The sequence below is a fragment of the Podarcis tiliguerta genome (genome assembly GCF_965153285.1).
Source record: "Podarcis tiliguerta genome assembly, chromosome: 4".
Lineage (NCBI taxonomy): Eukaryota > Metazoa > Chordata > Lepidosauria > Squamata > Lacertidae > Podarcis > Podarcis tiliguerta.
Window position 1 is genome coordinate 40,712,405 of NC_139537.1, and position 17,400 is coordinate 40,729,804.

General features: G+C 41.8%; 1 protein-coding gene across 2 annotated transcripts in view; it reads left to right on the forward strand.

Annotated features, from left to right (window-relative positions):
• Positions 1–2,239: 2,239 nt before the first annotated feature.
• Positions 2,240–17,400, forward strand: part of POU1F1 (POU class 1 homeobox 1) — a gene marked incomplete at its 5' end in the record, with an annotated part of 56,542 nt that continues 41,381 nt past the window's right edge. The window contains 3 exons of one of the 2 annotated variants that reach the window (XM_083439297.1): positions 2,240–2,840; positions 3,929–4,002; positions 6,260–6,395. Of the gene's footprint in view, positions 2,841–3,928; positions 4,003–6,036; positions 6,396–17,400 lie in introns of those variants that run through there. The other variant, XM_083439298.1, reaches the window with a different exon arrangement.

The following is a 17,400-nucleotide window of genomic DNA, read 5'->3' on the forward strand; positions in this document are numbered from 1 at the left end:
AAGGTGCTACTGGAAGGATTTTTATTTTATTTTTTTGCTGGTAAGAGGGTTAGATTAATTCCTCCACCTGGGGCTCAGATAAAGAACTGCAGATGCCCCTGAGAAATTATCCTAGTCTTACTGATAGCCTCTCTTTTGCTCACCTTGAAATCTTTCAGGTATAATAAGCAGGAAGGGGCAATAAATGTTGATTTAAGAGAAATTCAGTAAGAAGAATTAATTAAGCTGCTTTGCAAGTGCATAGAGCAAAGAGCTGCAAAACAATAAACCAGAGAATGCCTCTAAATTTTGGCTTTAGAAATGGTCCTTAGAGAAGAATATTATTCACACCATGAGTCATAATCAATAGCTGTATTGTTGTGAGTCTGGAAGGGGCAGGGGTTAAGATGTATGCCTGAGTCTCTTTTAATTCCTAGATCTAGCAAAGATTCAGTTCTTGGAATAGTCAGCTGCTTGGTAATGGCTGTCTAAACATGGGTTGTTAAGATAACAAAGGAAGTGGCTCTGTGCCAGAGATCAAATGGATGCCTCCCCCCTCAATTAGTGGTTAGTTAGAAGTACAAAATCCAGAGTTGAGGGGTGTGTGTGAACTAGAGCCTAGAAGCAGGCTGGGCAGCTGAGAGACAGAGCCATGCCCAATTTATGCTGGGATCCAAGGGATCCTTCTTGGAGTGTTAATGCTGTGAATCCCTTCATTGTAGGCTCAGGTTGTATATATGTGTAAATAGACCATATATCATAAAAACACCGCAGTCTCTTCTATCCCTCATTCCAAGGAAACTGAACCCTGGGTAAGTGCCTTGGAACCACTGGAATCTTGCACCACTCGGAGATTGAGGGGTTAAATAACATAATCATAATTTTATTTCCCTCTGACCTTACCCCAGCTGTGTATACATACCTGTAACATTTCACAAATCTGATGAAGCAGGCTGTAATCCATGAATGCTTGTGTTAGTATTTTGTTAGCAAAGTCACTTAAATGATACAGAGTTTAGAGAGAACGGAAATCCTGATGGTATTTTCCTGAGCCAAACAGAACAAAAAACAGTGAGTTCTTGTTTTTCTTACTTCAGGCCCTGTACATACCAGGAAGACATTCAGCTGAACATAGAGAGGAAAGCTTCCTAAGAGCTACACAGCCAATCAGGACTCAACCAACATCATACCACTCTGCCTGCTTGGTAAGCAGAATCTTCCTCTTGGCTAGTTGATTTTAACACGGAAATGATTAACCCTTTACTTGTACACAGAATGATCTCTGCCTTTACACTTCCAGCTTCTTTAAAGGTGCCACAAGACTCTTTGTAGCTTTTGCTGCAACAGATAGGCATGACTACCTTTCTTAAAGTTCGTGCACAATGCTTTTTGATAAAAAAGGAGATAAATTGCTATGCTTGCCAAGGTGTACTAAGGGTGAAATAATACAGGGCTTTCTTGGGAAGCGTGTGTGTCTTCTTGGGGGGGAGAGCTGTTACAATTTAACCCATAGCCAATGTGGTGCCCTCCAGATATAGTTGGACTACAACTCCCAGTAGCCTTAGTCAATATGGCCAGTGGTCAGGGATAATGAGAGGCACTGGCTACTGTGGCTTAACCAGTTTCATAGGGTAAAGGGCTAAAGTAGGAAGAAAGTGAAGTGTTATCAGTGCATTTGCCAAGAGCTGTTTTGTTGTGGAACGTTGAAAGATGGAACACTGTGTGTGCGACTGCATGAAAGCATAAAGTTAGCACTTACAAAGCGCTGTGAACTTTTTCACGTTGCCCAGTAAAACACCGTGCTCACAATGCTAAATTGGTAATTTCTGGTTGGTTGACTTTATAGCAAACCACTCTAAACTCATGAAAAAAGGCAGAGTTTATGGGCAAGGTATTTCTACTCTAAATATTTGCTGGAATAGATCCTGTTACAAAGGGCAGTAAAAAGGAAATTGGTCGGAATAAAACACTGGATCAGCCATAGTGTAAACTGTAAACGGAGGGGGGGGGGGAGAGAACGAATTCATCTAGCTTTGTACTGAGAATGCTAAAGTCTGTGGAATATCGTGAATAGCAAATGCTGCCATCTCGTGTTCGCTGATGGCAGGAAAAGTCAAGAGTTAAGCTTTGTTTTGATAACCAGAGTACATACTGCAGTTCCTCTCACCAATGCAAGATTGTCTATGAAATGTAATAACTACCAAGCACACAGGTGCAAATATTTGAAAGAAAGTGCACCTCACAATCTGCAAGTTACAATGATACCTCGGGTTACAGACACTTCAGGTTACAGACTCCACTAACCCATAAATAGTACCTCGGGTTAAGAACTTTGCTTCAGGATGAGAACAGAAATTGTGCCGTGGCAGCAGCGGGAGGCCCCATTAGCTAAAGTGGTACCTCAGGTTAAGAACAGTTTCAGGTTAAGAACGGACCTCCAGAACGAATTAAGTTCTTAACCCGAGGTACCACTGTAATTGCTTTGGATTCAGGGAATGTTTCAAATGATGAACCAATGCTGGACTAGATTAAGGTTACCAGACATCCCCGTTTCCTGGGGACAGTCCCCAGATTTACAAATCAGTCCCCTGACAAAATCCTATCATTCCGACTCATTTCAATGAAGTATCCCCGGATTCATTGAAAAGAAATCTGGTAACCTTAGACTAGATGGGCCAGTGGCCTGACGCAACTGGCTCTTCTGATGTTTTTATTCTTATCTGCATTTAAGTCCAGAAACTCTAAAATTCAGAATGCAGGCAGAATGGAATTCCCCTCTATCCCTCGCTGCATGCATCACAATCCTAGGCATTTTTACTCAGAAGTCAATACCACTGAGCTCCATAGCACCCTACTTCCAAGTAAGTATTTATGAGATTACAACTTTAGTAGACAAGGAGAGCAAGAGAGTTCTCTTTTCCATGGTTTGGAATTTGGATGTGAAACTATCTTCAAGTGAGAACCGTTAATGGAGGGGCCATTTTGTAATCCTGTGTCTTGTCTATTGGCACTGATTGATCACATGCAACAAAATATGAATAATGAATAGGAAGTAGTCTATGAGCAGTACATGAACTGCCTTCAGACTGAAAAATGTCCATACCTCCTATCTTGCAATGAGCGACTAGAGAGACAATCTCTGTGATTGGCCAGCAGAATGATTCATGACAGCAAAAGGAGAATTTGTTTGCCCAGAGTATTCCGAATGAATAATTCATCTAGCTTGACATTTCTCAGTCCCTCCCCATTTGTGTTTTTATTGCACCTAGATAAAAGTCTCACTTTGGTTTAAAAAAGGTAAAAGATATTAAGTTTTGTATTTTTCTCTATAAACCTTAATAACATTTATTATTAAAAATACATTGCTATATAGGTATTCTCTGACTTGTCTTCATCACTAGTCCAATTTCAGTTGCTTCTGCTCCTGTGACAAAAAAGCTCTAAGTTTAAAAACTTTGGTGGAAAAGTTACATACTGGAATGAGCTTCCTTATAACAAGATATTTGCAAAATATCTTGCGAGAGAAAGAGAGAAAGAGAGAAGAAAGAAAGAAAGAAAGAAAGAAAGAAAGAAAGAAAGAAAGAGAAAGAGAGAAGGCATGGCCCCACCTACACCACTGGCTTAGGCAGCTTGTGGCCCATGAGATGAGGGAACACAAGCTGCCCTCAACAAATAAAAGATTTAGACAACAGCAATCTCCATTCTTGTAGCAAACCAAAAGAATGTTCACTACTTTCAAAAAGCCACAATCCCAGTCCCATTTCCATGCTTGCTTCCACTGGTCCTTCATCCAAATATTATGATTTCCTTAATCATATAGCATTTTTCATCAATACTTAGCTCCATTTTCTGTGATCCATGGGATTTACGTCTAAGGAACTTAATGGTACAATTGTAGAAATGGATTTGCTGCTTTTAGTTTACTGAATATGTAATCTTTTGTATTTAGCAAGGCTGGGAAGCTACAAGTGCAGGGACTGCAGCAGCAGCCCATCTGCTGCCCAAACTCTCAAAGCCAGGAAGGTAATGATGGTGTGTTTGTGCTAAACCTGCACCATTCTACAGGCAGCAAATTGGTGTGGGTAAAAGAGAAAAGGAGATATGTGATTTTGAACACCAGGGATTCTAGAGAATAAGCACAGAGATTTACCTTTCTGCCTCATTCTCTCAAGCATACTGCTTATTGTGTTGTTGATTTTTCAATGATTCCTTTGATACAGAGGCTGGGTGCCTTTCCCTTGGGCCACCGGCAATGTCTGAATATCATGATGAAGAAGGGACCATCCTGTGCTACTCCATCACTGGGAGATGTGATAGTCTGCATCAGCACAACAATGATATCATGCTGTGGTACAGGGTAGGGGATTGGAGCCTGTGCTGCCAATTGGCAATATTACAGAAAGAGGGGATGGGGAGAGTAAGCAGGAGAGGTGGAAGAGAGAGAAGACTTGGGCCCTCATGGCTTTCCTTTCTCCAGGGATTTTGGGGTCCACCTCCTGGAATCTCTTCTTGGACCACATTAAAGCTGTCCTCTCAGCATCTTTTGAAGAACGTTAAGTAGACCAGGCAGGAGCAAACTCCAAAAAAGTAGAACTTTAACAATTAGAAAAGCTGTCCCCATCAGCAGCAAGGATAGCAAACCATCACATTAATATTCAGAACAACCTTGTAAGGCAGGCTAGTTTTATCATCCTCATATTGTAGGTGGAAGGCCAGTAGAGGCTTGCTGAAGACAAGCTGGTGTGTTTGAGGTAGACCTGAACCAGAGACATATCTGAGAATCATTTATAGGCTGCTCTTGCATATAAGTACATCAGATGAGTTGATGCATAATACCTGGGAGTGGAAGATATGAACTCTCTCTCAAAAACCCTCAAAATCTCCACCTTGGAAGGGTGGGGCCTCCTTTCACCCCACCTTCCTCTAGTGGATCAAGGGTAGCTTCACATGAGGAATCATGAAAAAACTGAAATAAACTTTGGCAATAGAACCATTGCAGTAAAATATGGCAGAGCGATAGCACAGATACCTTAGAAGGACTGCAACCTAGGTGTAAGGCAAATTGCAGACTAAGAGCCTGGGTAAACCAAAGCTGTTTATTGCAGGGAGGCTCATTTGACTCCCTCTTGAACTGATGAAGATGCATGGATGAAGATGGGCAATGTCAGCAGCTTTTCATATTTACGGAGATGGGGAATACCCAATGGATGTTTCTCCTTCCCAGTAGGCTTAGGTGCAACCTGAAACCTGCACAGCCTCATTTTAATGTCAGCTAAGTCCTATGAAAGGGTGGTGCTGTGGGTTAAACCACAGAGCCTCAGACTTGCTGATCAGAAGGTCGGCGGATCGAATCCCCGCAATGGGGTGAGCTCCCGTTGTTCAGTCCCTGCTCCTGCCAACCTAGCAGTTCAAAAGCACGTCAAAGTGCAAGTAGAGAAATAGGTACCGCTCCGGTGGGAAGCTAAACGGCGTTTCCGTGCACTGCTCTGGTTTGCCAGAAGCAGCTTAGTCATGCTGGCCACATGACCCGGAAGTTGTACGCCGGCTCCCTCGGCTAATAAAGTGAGAGGAGCGCTGCAACCCCAGAGTCGGCCACGACTGGACCTAATGGTCAGGGGTCCCTTTACCTTTATAACTCCTATCAAGCCATTTTCAACTCCCCATCTCCTTTGTTTGTCATCTAGCCCAGGGATGGAGAGCCTGTAGAGAGGCTCTAGATAATCTAGTTGGATGAAGAACTGTGGAGAATTGACACACACACACTTTTTGTGACATTTTTGTATTGCCCTACTATGGATTTTGGATCCCCCCCCCCCTTTACAGGCCAGCATGGCTGCCTCAACTTGATGTGTTACTTAAATGGGTTTCATATGGATGGGTAATTCACACAACCACCAAAACCTTTAGACATTGCTTTGGTAAATTCCTAAGGAAAACTATCCTTACATCCTGGCATATGGGTATTCAGTGCTGTAAAAAGTGTCCCCGTAGGGCCCTGTAGGATATTCTTCTAGTGAAAATCTCCACTTTGCTGGTCAGTGCCATTTTCACTTCCAGCATGTATATGAAGAGCTAAGACATTACAATACGGATTCTTGGAAATGCTTGAAATTACACAATGGCTCTTTGCCAATGATAATGAATAAGGAAGTTATGGTGCTCTCTTTAACATGAAGTACCTGTGAGGCTATTAATATCCTTAAGTACTTGACAGTAAAATCGTAGTGATGAAAATTGTAGTTTCTTTCTTATTAAGAGTTTCTATTTTCTTTCCTGGCAGGACTGTTAAATATGATAGGAAAGCTTCATCGGTTGAATTTCTTTCTATCATCGCATCTCCACATTGGGGAAAATTGAGCCTGTAATGCAGCTGCTGAAGATTGAAGCACCCTGCTAGAATAAAGGTGGCAAAGCTGGTAAGAAAATATGCAAATAAAATTGATGTACAACTTGTAGTTTATAGACCTGATTTTTTTCAAATTCAAAAAATCAGCAATTTTATCATCAGCAATACACTACCTACAGCAAACTACAGTGGTACCTCGGGTTACATACACTTCAGGTTACACACTCCGCTAACCCAGAAATAGTGCTTCAGGTTAAGAACTTTGCTTCAGGATAAGAACAGAAATTGTGCTCTGGCGGCGCGGCAGCAGCAGGAGGCCCCATAGCTAAAGTGGTGCTCCAGGTTAAGAACAGTTTCAGGTTAAGAACGGACCTCCGGAACGAATTAAGTACTTAACCTGAGGTACCACTGTATGCATTTGTCTGAAGTATTATGGGAATTAAGGCTGAAATACTATACCTCCTTGTTTGTGAGTGATATCCATTGAACTCAATGGGACTTACTTCTGAGCATTAGATCTCTCTCTCTCTCTCTCTCTCTCTCTCTCTCTCTCTCTCTCTCTGGGTGCGGGTGGGTGGGTATGTATGTATGTATGAACCACTAGAACTTGGAATATTTTCTGAGCTGGTAGCATCCTACTAGGCAACATCCTACTAGTTGTGTGCATTTCAGTGAGACTGGGGCAAAGTAACTTACTGGTAGATTGTTTCTTCTAGCCTTGGTCATGTGAAGGAGAGTCCATTCTTGGCTAAGACCCACTTACATGAAAGAATGTTGTATAGGAAATAAGATCCCACATCCATCAAGAGGGATGTGCTTGGATTCTTTTTTCCTTTGACCTTACTAGTAATTTGTCTTCAGGAGTATACAATTCTCAAACCCTGCAGCTTACCTGGTGCTGCTTTTGCTCCTGTATATGAAAATACTTGCACGAAAGCCAAAAAGTATCAAGATGAATTTTATAGGTGCTGACCCAGTGCTAAATACTGATTTTTACATTAACCAAATCACACACACACACACACAGTTTGTTTGGAATTCTGTCTGGCATTTGCTGTCCTGGGCATAATTTGAATTCCAGAGCTCCTTGACTTTCAATTTTTGGTATAATTGGTTTTCTAAAACTTTGAAGTGCAGATGAGAGTTGATAGTCCATGTTATTAGCTTTACATGCCATCTGTCACATGGCACTGCCATTTTGCTTGGGGTAGGCAAATATTAAACAATACCCTAAAAGAAAGTATGATGTGGGAGAATGCATTAACATTAATGTAAAGCAAAAAAAAAAAAAGGGGGGGGGCTTGACTGCAGTAAGGCAATAATAGGACAATTCATAATTCATAACCCACTGGCAGTATTTTATAATGAATGTCAATATCCATAGGGTTATCTGGATCTGCCCGAGTGCTTTCATTAAAAGATGTGGTATGATAGACAGAAGTGTTTTTTATGTGTAAGGTCAGTCTATGCTACTGTTATCCATTTATTGTAGCTGCTTGTTGTAGCTGTGATCTGCAAGCCAACTGAATGGATGTACATACTGTAGCCTAGACTGTTGCTTGGAAAAAACATTTTGAGAAACTGGTTATCTGGATTGTGTTAAACACAAATACCCATACCTTCAAATGGAAATGATTGAAGCATTGGTTTACATCTTCCACTGACATCCAAGAGTCGTAAGTGTGTTTCCTTTTCACTGGATCATGTCCCTCATTGTTAATTCTATGTTGGCAATCCCTTTCTGGATTTTAAATACTATAATTTTATGATCAGCAGGCATTTACATTCAGGAGCAGAACTTGAAATGCTGGGAGACTATTTCTCTCCAATTGCATTCTTACAACAAACAGTATTTGGAATAGCTCTACAGTCCAAGAAGGGAAGATTATCTCCAAAAGCAAAAGCAACTGTAATTAATTGATAGGAAGAAACTCAAAATGGAGTTAGAGCTAAAGGCTGATGCATGTAAATGGATTAGCTTTCAAACCTCAGATCCATAATAGCAAAGGAGAGAGAAGCACACCAACTAATATTTGTGTGCATAAGTGTGACTTATGCATCATTTATACACATGATGCCAACTTGCCTACTCCTCGGCATAATTCCACTCCTGTTGTTTTTTGCAAATCTTTTCAGAGAGGGCCAATTTAAACACAATGCCTTTTATTCGTGGCACTGCCAAAAAGCTCTCCCTGATTGTGGCATTGCAGCCTGCCAGCATGGCAAAAGAATCAGTTCATATGCAGCACTGGCACCAGTAGGTATGTCCAAAACATTGACCATGTTGGTATCTAGGCAATGCTAGCTGGTAATAATGGGATAGCTGTCTACAGTAGAAAGTTCAAAGAAAGCTGTGCAAGATGCTTCACATAGGCATGAGCTTCTGACAGTAGCTTCTTCATGGTTTTTCAGTTTCATTGCCAATTAATTTTACAGCTATTTCCAGGCAAGGAGGGCACACCAGGCAGCCTTTAAAACTTTAAAACATTATCTTTTGACAGCACCTTCTGTTCTTCGTCTGTCTTTCTCCTTGCTTTTGTCCTGTTTTTATTATATTTCTATGCTGCTTTCTATTCAAATGAATCAGAAATGCAGCACTATATATATATATATATATATATATATATATATAACAATTAACAAATTGTCATTAGAATAATTACAATCCATAAAACACCAGTCATTGGCCAGCACAAAGTCTTTCTCCCCCCTTAGCCTTTCCTTATGTTTCCTTTCTGGGCATCTTTGAATTTCTGGTTTTGTGGCTAGACCTCAGAGATTCTGGAAGGCAAACTTCTAAATCCAAGAGAAATAACTGCAGCTCTTAGGATATAACAACATGCAGGAGTCCAACATATTCACAAGAAGCTTCACTTCTTCTAAGTCATGCTGGAGTTGAAGAGTTTGAAAGCACTCAAGACACAGAGGCATAATGACTGTGGCAGGTGATGAGAGGCCACCAGAATGACACAGGAGACTGGTATTGGGTTCAATTAGGCCACAACTTTATTGACTACAGGAAAGTGTAGGTTTGGCTAAGGCACTGGGCATGTATTCTGCATCAGGCAGCCCGCCTGCTACCTGATAGAAACCTGGTTGGGTCAAACTTGTGCTGGTGGGAGATGACAGAACCCTGAGGCACCCCACAAGTGAGAGCCCAGGGGTCTGAACACTCATCTCCCCCCCCCACTTTCTGAACACGGCCCAGGAGGAAGGAGCGGAACCACTGTATGACAGTGCCCCCAGCTCCCAGCCCCTCAAGATGGTCCAGAAGGATGTTATGGTCAATGGTATCAAACGCCGCTGAGAGATCCAGCAGAACTAGGAAACAGCTCTCACCTTTGTCCCTAGCCCGCCAGAGATCATCGACCAGTGCGACCAAGGCAGTTTCAGTCCCATGATGAGGCCTGAATCCCGACTGGAAGAGATCCAAATGGTCCGCTTCTTCCAGGCGTGCCTGGAGTTGTTCAGCAGCCACCCACTCAGTCACCTTGCCCGAGAATGGAAGATTTGAAGCTGGGCGATAGTTCTTTTTTTAAAGAAGCAGTTTCATGACTACCTCTTTCAACTGGTCTGGGAAGCCTCCCTCACAGAGAGAAGCATTCACCACCCCACGAAGCCCATCGCCCAGTCCTTCCTGGCTAGCTTTTATAAGCCAGGATGGGCAAGGATCAAGGAGACAGGTGGTTGGCTTCACTCGTCCAAGCAGCCTGTCCACATCCTCGGAGGTAACAGATTGGAATTGATCCCACGCAACATGACTAGACAGGTCTCTAGCACTCTCCCACCCCTGCCCTGCTCCCACGGTGGAGTCTACTTCTTCCCGAATCTGAGCGATTTTATCTGCAAAAAACTTTGCAAAATCAAGCCTTGGACAAGCCTTAAGTAACAGCCTTGTGAAGTAAATTTGGTAAAGTCTCTTCAAAGGAAGAAAGAGGTGGTTGCACTTAGAATTATACAACCACCTCTACCCAGTCAATACAAGCGACATTTTCTTACTGCTCTAATGCAGTCAATGTATTACTTTAGCAGTATGAAGATTTTTTAGCTCTGCTGGTTCCATTTTTCTTTTTGTGTGTACATGGCCCAGTCTAGCCCTTATTTATAACAGTACTGCTCACAGTTCTATTAAAAACTCCAGGATTTTCAATCTGTCTTATACCTACCCCATCATTATCTCCCAGAATTAGCAGCATTCTGGTAACTGGGTTAAATTGGACCATTACCCGTTACTATAGCAGCCAGAATTTCTTCTCTGGGTTGGTTAAGGCTATCGTCACAGGTAGAAGAGATAACCTTGGAATGTCATATTTTGTGCTGTAATTAGTAAATAATAAAATATCCCTTGTTGCACAGGGTTTGGTTGTTTAGGAAAGGACCAGGAGTTATCACTAGGCAGAACTATCTATAGAGATGCACACTTATTTTGATTTATCAAATATCTCCATAGATAACTTTATTGCTCTCATTCCTGCATTCAAAGGGAGTTATTTTCCTAATTTACTTGATGAAATTGTGCACAGAAGGTAATTTGGATGTGTGTTTCTTCTCAAACTAATAATTTGCTTTCGAATGGAAATAATTTCCTTCACAGCTTTGTTCTGAGGAAGGTCAGGTGATTTACCTGCTTCCCAAATAAAGACCATCAACTGAGATGAAATACAAGTCCTGCGTAGGTATAAGGTTAGAGAACAAGGATATGAATGATAGTTATTGGCTAGTAGACCTTGCCAACAAAGGTCCGTATAGTTAAAGCTATGGTTTTCCCAGTAGTGATGTATGGAAGTGAGAGCTGGACCATAAAGAAGGCTGATCGCCAAAGAATTGATGCTTTTGAATTATGGTGCTGGAGGAGACTCTTGAGTCCCATGGACTGCAAGATCAAACCTATCCATTCTGAAGGAAATCAGCCCTGAGTGCTCACTGGAAGGACAGATCCTGAAGCTGAGACTCCAATACTTTGGCCACCTCAGGAGAAGAGAAGACTCCCTGGAAAAGACCCTGATATTGGGAAAGATGGAGGGCACAAGGAGAAGGGGATGACAGAGGATGAGATGGTTGGATAGTGTTCTCGAAGCTACCAGCATGAGTTTGACTAAACTGTGGGAGGCAGTGGAAGACAGAAGTGCCTGGCATGCTCTGGTCCATGGGGTCACGAAGAGTCGGACATGACTAAACGACAAAACAACAACAACAACAACAATATTTACTTGCTATATTTCAGTGGTACTTACTCCGAAGTAAGTGTGCACAGGACTGTAGAATTTGGTGATTTCAATCATAACTGTTAAAATAAAATCATAATGTTAAGGTAACCAGATTGTGGATTTTTTCATATGCCATTATTGCCTCTCTGATTTACTCCAGACCTTATGGAGCAGATTTTGGCTAGACCATGTGGAAGTCGGTTTCTGTAAACTCTTCAACTTGGCTTTGTTTACATAGCTACTCCCCTCTTTTTTATAACCAGAGGAAGCCACTTACAACTTCCTTAAACATACAGTGTTCAGTAGTAGTAATAATAGCTTGTCTTGGCATGAAGACATCTCAAATGGAGGGGAAAATGCCGCTTCTCTAATTCAAGAAGTTAAATCCATCCTTATTTGAATTGCCAGAAATATAGGTAGCCTTGTTTGCTAACTGTTTAGCAAGTTAGCCCTGATTTAGATGTCTATATTATTGGAATGTTCTTCAGATGCTCTGTGCTAGCAACAAGTAATCATCATCTGTCATTAAATCAGGGCTTATTTTCAGCTGGAACGCAGTTCTGTCTCTTCTCAGGTTGGCGCTGTTGCCATTATAAGAGAAAAAGGAAAGCGTTTATGGTGAGTTCTGCCACTTCCTCTGTTATTTTAGCACTGTATAAAATAACAGGCTTACAATATATACAACATGCCTCTGTTAATTGTAAGAGCAAGTTGGGAAGTTGCTGGATGCTTCAGTTTGATTAGCATTTCTACCATGCAAGTTTCACTGGAATTGATGAGGGGAAGCAGAAGATGAGGGGAAGCAGAGAAAAAGAAATGGTTGAGTTATTGCCTCCATGTTTTAGGGATCGCTTGCATTCCTTTGGTAGCCTACAAAGCCAGCGATTACACTGGCAGAAAGTTTGAAGCTTAACTAAATGCTAATTTGTGTTCATTCCTTGTGATATTTTAGGAAAGATATTTCCTTGGACTTAACTACTTATAGGAAGGGGCTCCCCACCACAGGCAAAATAATCTCTGTTTCCCTTGAAGGCACACAAGCATTCACTGCCAGAATTTTAGAGTCATCCACAGCCTGTTGTCATACTGAAATAATCCATGGATGAAATGTTGAAGCAGACTCATTTTAGGGCATGACTGTCCAGCGGTAATTTCATACTAGGTATGGACAAATTTACTTCTAGTGATTCCCAGTGTCACCCTGAGGTGGACTCATCCTCATCATTCGCATGCCGCCTTTCCAGAGTTGCAAGCTCAAGGTGTCTTACAACATGAAAGGATTTACATAATTATAAACATAACAAAAGTAGCAGTAAATAAATAAAACACATCAAGAAGTATATAAGTATAATTGAAGAATTTTAACAAGAATTGTAAGATCTAAAAATACAAATACAAAAATTTATATCAATAACAACAACAAAAACAATACCCTACCTTAACCCAATTGTGCCCCTCCTCTGTATGGCCCCAGGAAGGGAGAAAGGCCTCATTGTCATAGCAGCAGACGAAAACATTTCCATGTACTCACAGTAGGTCAATAGTATTGCCCTTGCAGGGTTAGCTTGCCTAGGAGTGTTAGAAAAGTCAGCTTGACTCCTCTCTTTCAAGTTCCAGACCTTGGACCAGGGATAGGAGATGCTTCAACCATGCAGGAGGGTTGCATCCATAAACCTCTGGATAGAGGAAGCTTGCTTGCTCCTATTTTTGGTGTCCTAACATCCGACTGTTCAAAGACTTGTAAAAATACTTCCAGGATCAGACAAATATCCCACCCCCCTTTTTCCCCAGTACCATGGGCCAAGTCAGCATTTTACACTGCACTAACCCTGGCCTTGCATGTGAGCCAGAGTGAACAGACAGATCCTTCATAAATATGCATAGCCTTCTTCTCTAAGCCAGTGGCCCTCGCAGACTCCAGTAATGAATTCCCTAAGTGTGTTTTGCCTGATGGAATGCTTCCTTTTGTTTACCTTGTCAGTCTTTTGAACACCCCCAAGCTTTAGTGATCTTGGAAGGGACAATTTCTGTCTCTTCCAACAATCTGTACCATTCGTAATTTATTAATCTTCTAACATGTCTCCTATCTCTTTACGGCAGACTGAAAATCCACCACTGCACTTGAACAGTTTTTCCTTAAGTTATTTTCTGTGAACCACCCTGAGACCTCTGAGTGCATTGTGGTATTCAATAAATTCAATAATGCCATCAGTTTATTAAACATGACCACAGAGTCCCCCATGTGTTAAGATAATTTCCATACAAATGAGGAAATGCAAGGAATGCAGAGTGGATAAAATAAAATGCCCCTAATAATAATAATAATAATAATAATAATAATAATAATAATAATTTATACCCCGTCCATCTGGTTTCCCATTACGTAAAGGTTAAACCCACTGGGCCAAAAAGGAAACCATGTGAAATTTCAATATCAATTGCACCTATAAGGTTAAACATGCATTGTTCAAATCAAAGACTTTTTATTTGCAGTTTCTCACTGTTCCTTACTGCTTTAATAATTATGAACTTATTTTTCAGTCAGTCTTTCATCAACTTACTACAAATTTTAAAGCATGCAAAAGAAATGTATCCCCCCCCCCAAATGGAAGATAGAAATAAGCATAACAAAAACCAAACAAAACCAACCTCTAAAAGGAACAGTAAATTACAATAGTAACTGAGAAAGCAACCTCAGCATATAAGTTATAGAACCTGTTTATATCAGCCAGGATGAGCAAGGATCCCACACACAGGTTGTTGCACAAATCTGGCCAGGAACCTTGTCCACATCCTCAGGCTGCATCAGTCGAAATTCATCCAACGCTGGGCAAGACTGTGCAATAGTCTCCACAGTGGAGTCAACTCCTGTAATAGTGAAGGCCAAGTCCTGGTGGATGCAAGCAATCTTATTCTCAAAATGCTTCACAAACTTGCCATACTCATAGTCTCAGACAAGGACAAAAGAATAATAGTCAGCCTTGGCATAAAAGCATGTTCTACAGAATGAAGGAGAGGGGAGCACAATGGGGTGACCATGGAAGCATTTATTTTAAAGCACAGCTTTGAAAAGAAATGCATTTAGCTCTTGGAATCTGAAGGCATGGCCATGGCAAGGTAGCTGGAGAAAATCATAGAATCATAGAATCATAGAGTTGGAAGAGACCACAAGGGCCATCGAGTCCAACCCCCTGCCAAGCAGGAAACACCATCAGAGCACTCCTGACATATGGTTGTCAAGCCTCTGCTTAAAGACCTCCAAAGAAGGAGACTCCACCACACTCCTTGGCAGCAAATTCCACTGTCGAACAGCTCTTACTGTCAGGAAGTTCTTCCTAATGTTTAGGTGGAATCTTCTTTCTTGTAGTTTGGATCCATTGCTCCGTGTCCGCTTCTCTGGAGCAGCAGAAAACAACCTTTCTCCCTCCTCTATGTGACATCCTTTTATATATTTGAACATGGCTATCATATCACCCCTTAACCTCCTCTTCTCCAGGCTAAACATGCCCAGCTCCCTTAGCCGTTCCTCATAAGGCATCGTTTCCAGGCCTTTGACCATTTTGGTTGCCCATTTACAGAAAAGCACTGCCCATTTACAGTGCATCTAACATATTGCTTGCATCACAACCAAAATGGATAATAATAATAATAATAATAATAATAATAATAATAATAGACCTTATGTGCATGTATAAAATCTACATCAGGAATGGGAAACCTGTGGACCTCCAGACATTGCTGGGTTCAAAATCCCACCACTCATGACCTTAAGGCATCCTGGGTGGGGCAGATGAGAGCTGGAGCCCAACAATGTCAGGAGAATTTCTAGTCCATATACTATGGTTTGAAACAAATAATTACTTGATAAAGTACAGCTGAATCATGCAGAAAACTGTAAGTCCTCTTCCATTAACAGGCCATCCATTACTCACAAGCAAGCCATACCACATTCAACAGGCTTATTTCTCAAAAGGCATGTATAAGATCAGACTTGCATGTCTTCCTTTAATTTTCACTGAAACCTTGAAAGCACTGGCTTCAGGCCAACACAACTAGATTGTGGTCATATAATCACATTGCAACCCCCACCCCACCCACACATAAAGTCCGCTGATAAGCAGAATCAGAAGTCTTAAAGAGTTTGTGGTTGACAGCTAGTCATCTTCTTAAAATACTACGCTCCTGGTTCCCCCATGTGATGCCCTCCAAAATACATTGCAGTTGGTGTGCTCCGTGGGAGGCAAAAGAGCTTTTGTGACGCTTATCATGTCATTAAATCATACTTAAAGGCAAGTAGCTTTTAAGTGCGGCTTACACTGTATATAGAATTTGAATGCAGTGTTTCCCACATTCGAGACACCTCAGTTAATATTTTGAAACCTTGCAGGCAGTGAGCATTTTCCCATCCATTTGACATAGTAGCAGCTTATTACACATGTTCCCAGGGCATCACCTGACAAGGCAGTGGCAACATGTGGAGACAATCGGCAGCACCCTCAAGACCTTCACGGTCTGCCCCTGTTGTCATGAGTTGGTGGGGGTGGTTTCCCCTTCTCTTTCTCTATTCTTTTTTTAAAATAGAGAATCTCAGGATTGAAAATATATGCAGGTGAGAAGGCACAGTTGGAAGGAGTCAACTCAGCCATTTCTCCCATGACTAGGAGGTACAGATTCAGAATTAGAGTCCTCCAGTGTACACCAGTACAATATATGCAATACAGGAACCAGAAGAGAAGGGGAGAAATGGATTTCTTAAGCATAGACAACAGTGCTAATGAGGGTTATGCAGCTGCAAAGTAAGGGGTGCATTTCAGCAGTTTGGATGCTAAGTAATCAGTGAACTCCAGTGAGGCTTGAGTAGCTCACCTTAATTTTCCATTACCACATGACAGGAATAGTGAACTTGTGTCTCCCCCCAGGTGTTGTTGGATTCCAACTCCCATCAACCCCTGCCAGCATGGAGGGCTACAGGTTCCTTATCAGAGTTGGCCTTTAGTAACTGAGGATTCCATATCCCATATGAATAAATGTGGCTGGGTGCTTAACTGTACCATTCTATCATATGACGCTTCAAGGTGGAGTTGTTGCCAGTTGGTCCTGCTTGCTCCAGGAAGGCTGGTGTTGTTGCACCACTTGTGATAAAAGGTAAGATTGAAAATAGGTGGGGATTGCTTGACCAGGGATGAGATGCTGCTTGAACTGTGGTGGCTCAGGCTACTATTTTTTAGGTCTGCCCCCCCCCCCCCCCCCGGAAAGGAGTGATTATCTATATTCGACCTCCAAAGTGGTCTAACTTCCATAAAAGCCTGCCAACATCTCCCAGGCAGCATGAAATGGTCTGACTATTCTACTTGCAGCAGAGGTCATTAAAGAAACAATTATTTGTGGTGGGGAACCACCTACTATTACAAATACCGTTCTAATGAAAAGGTGGGTCTATAAAAAAATGCCGCCAACCCAGCTGGAAACCTAAACTCTTTTTGTAAAGGCACAGGATAGATCAATCTCTCCCTTTCTTAAAAATGAGATTCTGCATTTGATTTTTCTACTCGGCAAAGGAAGTATACAAAGGCACCTGCTTCCTTTTGCATTCTTGTACAGAGAAAATTGAACGTTTGTGTGGCAGTATTTAAAATTGATAAAAGCAAGTAACTAGTCTCTGTTGTGGTTTGAGCAAAATGCTTTTTGCAGCCTGATGCAAAGCTGCAATCGAGCAAAGAGGTGGATGTGCCATTAAGGAAACAGCAGCTGCCTCCAGGCGGTGCAGTGGGTCGGTGCATTCAGCTGTTAACCAGAAGGTTGATGGTTCGAACCCACCCAGGAGCAGGATTTTCCTGCATTGCAGAGGTTGGACTAGATGGCCCTCAG